The 7,433-nt window shown below is 46.8% G+C and overlaps 1 non-coding gene across 1 annotated transcript; it reads left to right on the top strand.

Annotated features, from left to right (window-relative positions):
- Window positions 1-389: 389 nt before the first annotated feature.
- On the top strand, window positions 390-471 carry trnas-gcu (transfer RNA serine (anticodon GCU)). Its single transcript has one exon. It is a non-coding gene; the product is annotated as a tRNA-Ser (tRNA).
- Window positions 472-7,433: the final 6,962 nt, after the last annotated feature.

The raw sequence follows: 7,433 nt of genomic DNA, 5'->3' as shown, positions 1-7,433 counted from the left end.
TTGCAATCTCTTATTCTAAGGTTATGACCTCGCGTTTTAGAATGCCCCAGTAGAGGAAGCATCAACTCCACGTCTACCTTATCCATACCTTTTGGCATCTTATACCCCTCAATTAGATAATTGCGCATAGATTCTGAGTGAAAAACTGTTGGCCAGTCTTCCTCGGTTTGAAACTCACGGTGTCGCGCAAAAACATCCGATACAACTATTACTGCGATGGCGGTAAATCGATCACTGTTCAACTGCTGAGAAGGCAGCGATTCTCACCACTATACCACTATCGCTGCATTTTCAATATTGAACACCAGGATGAATAGAACGAGGCAGATATAATCCATCTGTTCATGGGTCCAAAATGAACTAAGACGTATAGACGTATGGGTGTGCGGGACGGGGTGGCCGAGTGGTTAAGGCGATGGACTGCTTATCCATTGTGCTCTGCACGCGTAGGTTCGAATCCCATCCTCGTCGATTTTTCATCCACCGTTTCTCGAAAGTGGGACTCATTTTTCAAAGATGCATCTGCAATCACTGATGTGACAAAGTTGTCATCCCGGATTGCACCGAGCTGGGCGAGAGGAGAGACGAACGGAGGCAAGTGTGTTTGTGGTTTAACCGCTCAATGCCACCACTTCTTCTTCGGTTACCCACAGTACAGTCGAGGTTACCGGGTTCACTTCTCCCAGAATTCTCTTCAGCCACCTCTCCTGGATGAACCTTCTCCTGTTTGGACACTGGAGGGGTTCTTCGGCTACTTGTCTGTGAGAAGATCGCATATTAAATTTCCATGAAGTAAAGAAGGTATACCACGTGGTTAAGGTGATGCACAATAATCCATTGTGTTCTGCGCACGTGGATTCCAATCCCATCCTCGTCTGTAACGTGGTCAACTTCATGAGGATAAAATAAAAATGCTGTGATATTTAGCTTTTGTTTAAGGGCTTGGCGGGTGGTGAATAGTAGAACGCTTTCCATATTGAAACAACATTAAAAAACGATGAGGAAGTTACTTAAATCACTCTCTACCCTAATTGCGCATAAATTCTGAGTTGGAAACCGTTTCTTTCCCTCAGTGTGAAACTCACGAATTCGCGCAAAAGATAAGTTCATAAAATATAGTAGCAGAATTAAGCCATTAGACCTTTCGAGTCTGCCCCGCAATTCTATCATCGTTGATATGTTCCTCATCTGCCATCTACAATGTTACAGGTGAAGAGGTCGATTGCGATATCAACCAGCGCACCTCATCCCGAGAACACATGACCTCGGAGCGGAAGTAGGCAATTTAGCCTCCTGAGCCTAACACCGTCCATGTGATCTTGGCTGATCCCATCGTGGCCTCAACTCCACCGTCCTGCCCGCTCTCCTTATTGGTAAGGAGTTGAAACTGCGTTTCCTGCATCCAACGCAATGTGGGGTTGCGAATTCCACAGAATCACAAGCATTTGGTACACGTAGTTCTTCCTCAAATCGGTTTTAAATTTGCGATCTCTTATAGTCAGATCATGACCTCTGGTTTTAGAATGACCCACAAGAGGAAGCATCAACGCCACGTCTACTTTATCCATACAATCTGACATCTTATACATCTCAATTAAATAATGGCGCATAAATACTGAGTGAAAAGCTGTTGGCCACTGTTCCACAGTTTGAAACTAACGATGTGGCGCAAGAACATCCAATACAACTATTACTGCGAAGGCCAGGAATCGAACCCGACTCAACTGCTTTTGGTCAGCATAGTTCAGATATTTTACTTTCGTGATGAATGGTTGTTCTGTGAAGGTGATGTGATTTCTTCTGTGATGTTGTTCTGATGGGAAAGTGGGGAGTGACTGGAATCACCTTCATAGAAGGAAGTTCGGGGCGGCAGTTTCACCTCTCTGGGAACATTGATCAACCTGTTACTGATTTCATCAAACTTTGCCTCAAGTCCGACCCCGAAGAGAGTCAATCACGAGGAGAGTGGCGCCGTGGGAGCGTGCTAGTCCCATAGCCCAGAGGTCGATGGATCGATACCATCCTCTGCGATTTATATTCTCACTCACACCAAAAGGAAACAAGTGGCAATTCGTCAGCAGCACATCTGCCTTTTGCTTTATTAGTATCAAAGTTTTGCTTTCAGTCTGATCCACTCTTTGACACCTGTTCTTCAGCTACCTTCAGTACAGTCGAGGTGACTCTGTTGACTTCTCCCGGAACACTCTTCTGCCGCCTCTACTTGATGAAAGTTCTCCTGCTTGGATACTGGAGGGGTTCTTCGGCTACTTGCCTGTGAAAGCAGCACCGGAAGTAGCTGCGGGGAGAGACTCCAGTCGCCAGAATGCAACTCTCCAATTGGATACTTCACGTCGCTCAGATCTCAGACTCTCAATAACTTCGTGTGAGGAACAGGTAGAGCGGGAATTCAGTCCTTGTTGATTAGAGCAAACTGATGAATGCAGCAATGAGAAGCTCCTTAACCCCAGCGGCTTGGACAAGGATGGCACTCAGATACAGGACTCAGGCTGGGGTTTAAAAGTAGGAAAAGCGTATCTTGTTTGAAATGAAATGACGATGAAGACATAATTTAAGTCTATTCATGCACGGATCTTCATTTCGACGGCAACGCGCCAGGAAGTGTTTGATAAGATTCCCCACGGTAGGCTATTGCAGAAAATACGGAGGCTGGGGATTGAGGGTGATTTAGAGATGTGGATCAGAAATCAGCGAGCTGAAAGAAGACAGATGGTGGTGGTTGATGGGAAATGTTCAGAATGGAGTTCAGTTAGAAGTGGCGTACCACAAGGATCTGTTCTGGGGCCGTTGCTGTTTGTCATTTTTATAGATGACCGAGAGGAGGGCGCAGAAGGGTTGGTGAGTAAATTTGCAGACGGCACTAAAGTCGGTGGTGTTGTCGACAGTGCGGAAGGATGTTGCAGGTTACAGAGTGACATAGATAAGCTGCAGAGCTGGGCTGAGAGGTGGCAAATGGAGTTTAATGTAGAGAAGTGTGAGGTGATTCACTTTGGAAGGAATAACAGGAATGCGGAATATTTGGCTAATGGTAAAATTCTTGGAAGTGTGGATGAGCAGAGGGATCTCGGTGTCCATGTACATAGATCCCTGAAAGTGGCCACCCAGGTTGATAGGGTTGTGAAGAAGGCCTATGGAGTGTTGGCCTTTATTGGTAGAGGGATTGAGTTCCGGAGTCATGAGGTCATGTTGCAGCTGTACAAAACTCTGGTACGGCCACATTTGGAGTATTGCGTACAGTTCTGGTCACCTCATTATAGGAAGGACGTGGAAGCTTTGGAACGGGTGCAGAGGAGATTTACCAGGATGTTGCCTGGAATGGAGGGAAAATCTTATGAGGAAAGGCTGATGGACTTGAGGTTGTTTTCGTTAGAGAGAAGAAGGTTAAGAGGAAACTTAATAGAGGCATACAAAATGATCAGGGGGTTAGATAGGGTGGACAGTGAGAGCCTTCTCCCGCGGATGGGAATGGATAGCACGAGGGGACATAGCCTTAAACTGAGGGGTAATAGATATAGGACAGAGGTCAGAGGTAGGTTCTTGACAGAAAGAGTGGTGAGGCCGTGGAATGCCCTACCAGCAACAGTAGTGAACTCACCAACATTGATGGCATTTAAAAGTTTATTGGATAAGCATATGGATAATAATGGCATAGTGTAGGTTAGATGGCTTTTGTTTTTTGACTTCCCATGTCGGTGCAACATCGTGGGCCGAGGGGCCTGTACTGCACTGTATCGTTCTATGTTCTATGTTCTATGAAGGCCGAGCGTTCTAAGGCTCTGCATTTAGGTCGCAGTCTCTTCTGGAGGCTTGGGTCCGAATCCTACTCCTGATATTGACTTTTCCCCCCGCAGGTAAAATTTCTCCAGCTAGATTTTCAACCTGAGGAAGATCCAATATCTCCCATTCAATGGATAAGCGTCGGTCGCAGGACAGGAGATTCCTGCTTAAATACGCACAGCAAGACGCCACTGGCAAAAGCCCAGTTAATGACTCAATAATCTGCTTCAGTGACTCTAGTTGAGGAAACAATATTGATTCCAGGGCTCCGAGTAAAATTGGTTTTCTCTTGTTTCAAAAGTCGTGGTGGTCGAATTTTTCACATCCGTCCGAGAGAGGAAGATGGGAGCTCTGTTTATTTCCTTATTGCCCCCTGTGTGGGATTACTGGATATCGTTATATATCTATGTTGCCCCTCTGTGGCGTTCTCCTGGATAACGTTTCCAGTCCAGCTTTGACAAAGCGTCACCTGGACTCGAAGCGTTAGCTCATTTGTCACCCAACAGATGCTGTCAGACCTGCAGAGATTTTAAAACGTTTTCTCCGTGGTTCCATATTTGTGAGCATTACAATGTTGTAATGTGTCATTTTGTCTCATTCATTCCTGGGACAAATGACGGGATGAGACTGCAAGAAACATTCTGACAGGTATTTGGTGCACAGCAAACAGGAGCGGGCGTTATGTTTACTTTTGGTGTTCGGGAGAATGTAAATTGCAGAGAATTGCCTCGATTCCTCGACCTCGACCCAGCACGCTTCCGCTGCGGCACTCTGCTCCTTAAACCAGGAGCTACAACATTACTGTCCTGCGGTAGCCAGACAACTATTCACCTCCTCATTTTTTCTTTCAACAGGAACACACGTTTGAGCACAATGATTCTGGTCAGCATAGGTCAGATAATTTACTTTCGTGCTCAATGGTTGTTCTGTGAAGGTGATGTGATTTCTTCTGTGACGTTGTTCTGATGGGAAAGTGTGGAATGTCTGGAATCACCGTCGTAGAATTAATTTCGGGCGGCAGTTTCACCTCTCCGGGAACATTGATCACGCTGTCACTGATTTCTTCAAACTTTGCCTCAAGTCCGACCCCGAAATAACACAACCACGAGCGGAGTGGCGCAGCGGAAGCGTGCTGTGCCCATAATCCAGAGGTCGATGGATCGAAACCATCAACTGCCATTTATATTCTCTCTCACATCAAACGTAAACAAGTCACTGTTTGCCAGCAGCATATCTGCCTTTTTCTTTATTAGTATCAAAGTTTTGCTTTCAGTCTGATCCGTTCTTTGACACCTGTTCTTCAGCTACCCACAGTACAGTCGAGGTGACTAAGTTGATTTCTCCCAGAACACTCTTCTGGCGCCTCTACTGGATGAGCGTCCTCCTGTTTGGGCACTGGAGGGGTTCTTCGGCAACTTCTCTGTGACAGCAGCACCGGATGCAGCTGTGGAGAGAGATTCCAGTCGCCAGGTTGCAACTCTCCAATTGGATACTTCACGTCGCTCAGATCTTAGTCTCTCAATATCTTCGTGTGAGGAAGAGGTCGAGCGGGAGTTCGGTCCTTGTTGATTAGAGCAAACTGATCAATGCAGCAATGAGAATCTGCTTAACCCCCAGCAGCTTGGAGAAGGATGGCATTGAGATACAGGACTCTGGCTGGGGTTCAAAATTAGGAAAATCACATCAAGTTTGAAAAGAAATGACGATGAAGATAGAATTTAAATCGATTTGTGCAGGAGCATATCTTTGCCGCAACGCGTCAGGATGTTGGAGCCGTCGAAGTCGCTGCGTTAAAATCGCAGTCTCGTCTGTTGGCGGGGGATCGAATCCAACTTCTGGCATTAACATTTCCTCCACGACGTTACGTTTCTCCAGCAAAATGTTCAGCCCAAGGAAGATCCAATACCTCCCATTCAATGGGGAAGCGGTGGCCTCAGGACATGAGATTTCTACTTAAATTCGCACAGCAAGACCTCACAGGCAGAAGCCGAGTTCATGACTGGATGACCTGCTCAGTGAGTCTGCTTCAGGAATTAATATTGATACCACGACTCCGTGTAAAATTCCTCTTCTCATTATTTAAATAGCCTGTCTGGTTGGATTGCCAAGGGGACTCAGTTGACTTCTCCCAGAATCCTCTTCTGCCGCCTTTCCTGGATAAACCTCCACCTGTGTGGACACTGAAGGGCTTCTTCGGCTACTTGTCTGTGAAAGCAGCACCAGAGGCAGCTGTGGAGAGAGATCCCAGTCGCCAGGATGCAACTGTCTAATTGGATCCTTCACGCCGCTCAGATTTTAGACTCTCAATACCTTCGTGTGAGGAACAGGTAGGGGGCAGCTCGGACTTTGTTGTTTGCAGCAAACGGATCAATGTATCAATGAGAAGCGCCTTAACCTCCAGCGGCTTAGAGAAGGATGGCACTCAGATACCGGACTCTGGCTGGAGTTGAAAAATAGGAAAAGCACATCTGATTTTGCGCAGTTCAAGGAGACACATCCTGAGTGAGTGAGACACATCCAGAGTGAGAGTTGAAACTTGGTAATTTGGTGCAGTGAGGAAATCAGGAAAGGTAAGTGGGAAGTCAAATTCTGCTGTTTCTCAGTTAAAGGTGCAGTGTTTAGCTTAGTGTATGACTTGCTGAAGCTGCCCCCACCCTACTTGCTGAGAGGCAGTCATCTGTCAGTTCTGTGAAAGCTGCACCTGAAGCAGCTGTGGAGAGAGATTATAGTCGCCAGGATGCAACTATCTCATTGGACCCTTCATGCCGCTCAGATATTAGACTCTCAATACCTTCGTGTGGGAACAGGTAGAGCGGCAGTTCGGTCATTGTTGATTGGAGCAAACGGATCAATGAAGCAATTGGAAGCTCCTTAACCCCCAGCGGCTTGGAGAAGTATGGCACTCAGATACAGGACTCTGGCTGGGTTTCAAAAAGAGGAAAAGCACATCGAGTTTGCAGAGAAATGACGATGAAGATATAATTTAAATCGATTTGTGCAAGAAGCGTGTCGTTTGCCACTACGCGGCTGGATGGCACATCAGTCGAAGGCGCTGCGTTAAGGTCGCAGTTTTCTCTGGAGGCGTGGGTTTGAATCCCGCTTCTGACATTAAGTTTCCCTCCACGAGGTTACAGTTCTCCAGCAAAATGTTCAACTCCAGGAAGTTCCAATTACGCCAATTCAATGGGGAAGCAGTCGTCTCCGGACAAGAGATTTCTACTTAAATTCGCACATCAAGACCCCACAGGCCGAAGCCCAGTTCATGACTGGATGACCTGCTCAGTGACACTGGCTGAGGAATTAATATTGAACCCAGGACCCCGGATAAAATTCCCCCTCTCTTGTTGCAAAAAGCCTGTCTGGTTGGATTGTCGAGGTGACTCAGTTGACCTCTCGCAGAATCCTTCTCTGACGCTTTTCCTGGATGTACCTCCTCCTGTGTGGACACTGAAGGGTTCTTCGGCTACTTGTCTGTGAAAGCAGCACCAGAAGCAGCTGTGGAGAGAGATCCCAGTCATCAGGATACAACTGACTAATTGGATCCTTCACGCCGCTCAGATCTTACACTCTCAATATCCTCGTGTGATGAACAGGTCGGCGGCAGTTCGGTCCTTGTTGATTGGAGCAAACGGATCTAT

The sequence above is a fragment of the Scyliorhinus torazame genome, chromosome 24 (assembly GCF_047496885.1).
Source record: "Scyliorhinus torazame isolate Kashiwa2021f chromosome 24, sScyTor2.1, whole genome shotgun sequence".
In the NCBI taxonomy this organism is placed as follows: Eukaryota; Metazoa; Chordata; class Chondrichthyes; order Carcharhiniformes; family Scyliorhinidae; genus Scyliorhinus; species Scyliorhinus torazame.
Note: the sequence above shows the minus strand (reverse complement) of the source record. Positions and strands in the feature narration are given on the sequence as shown.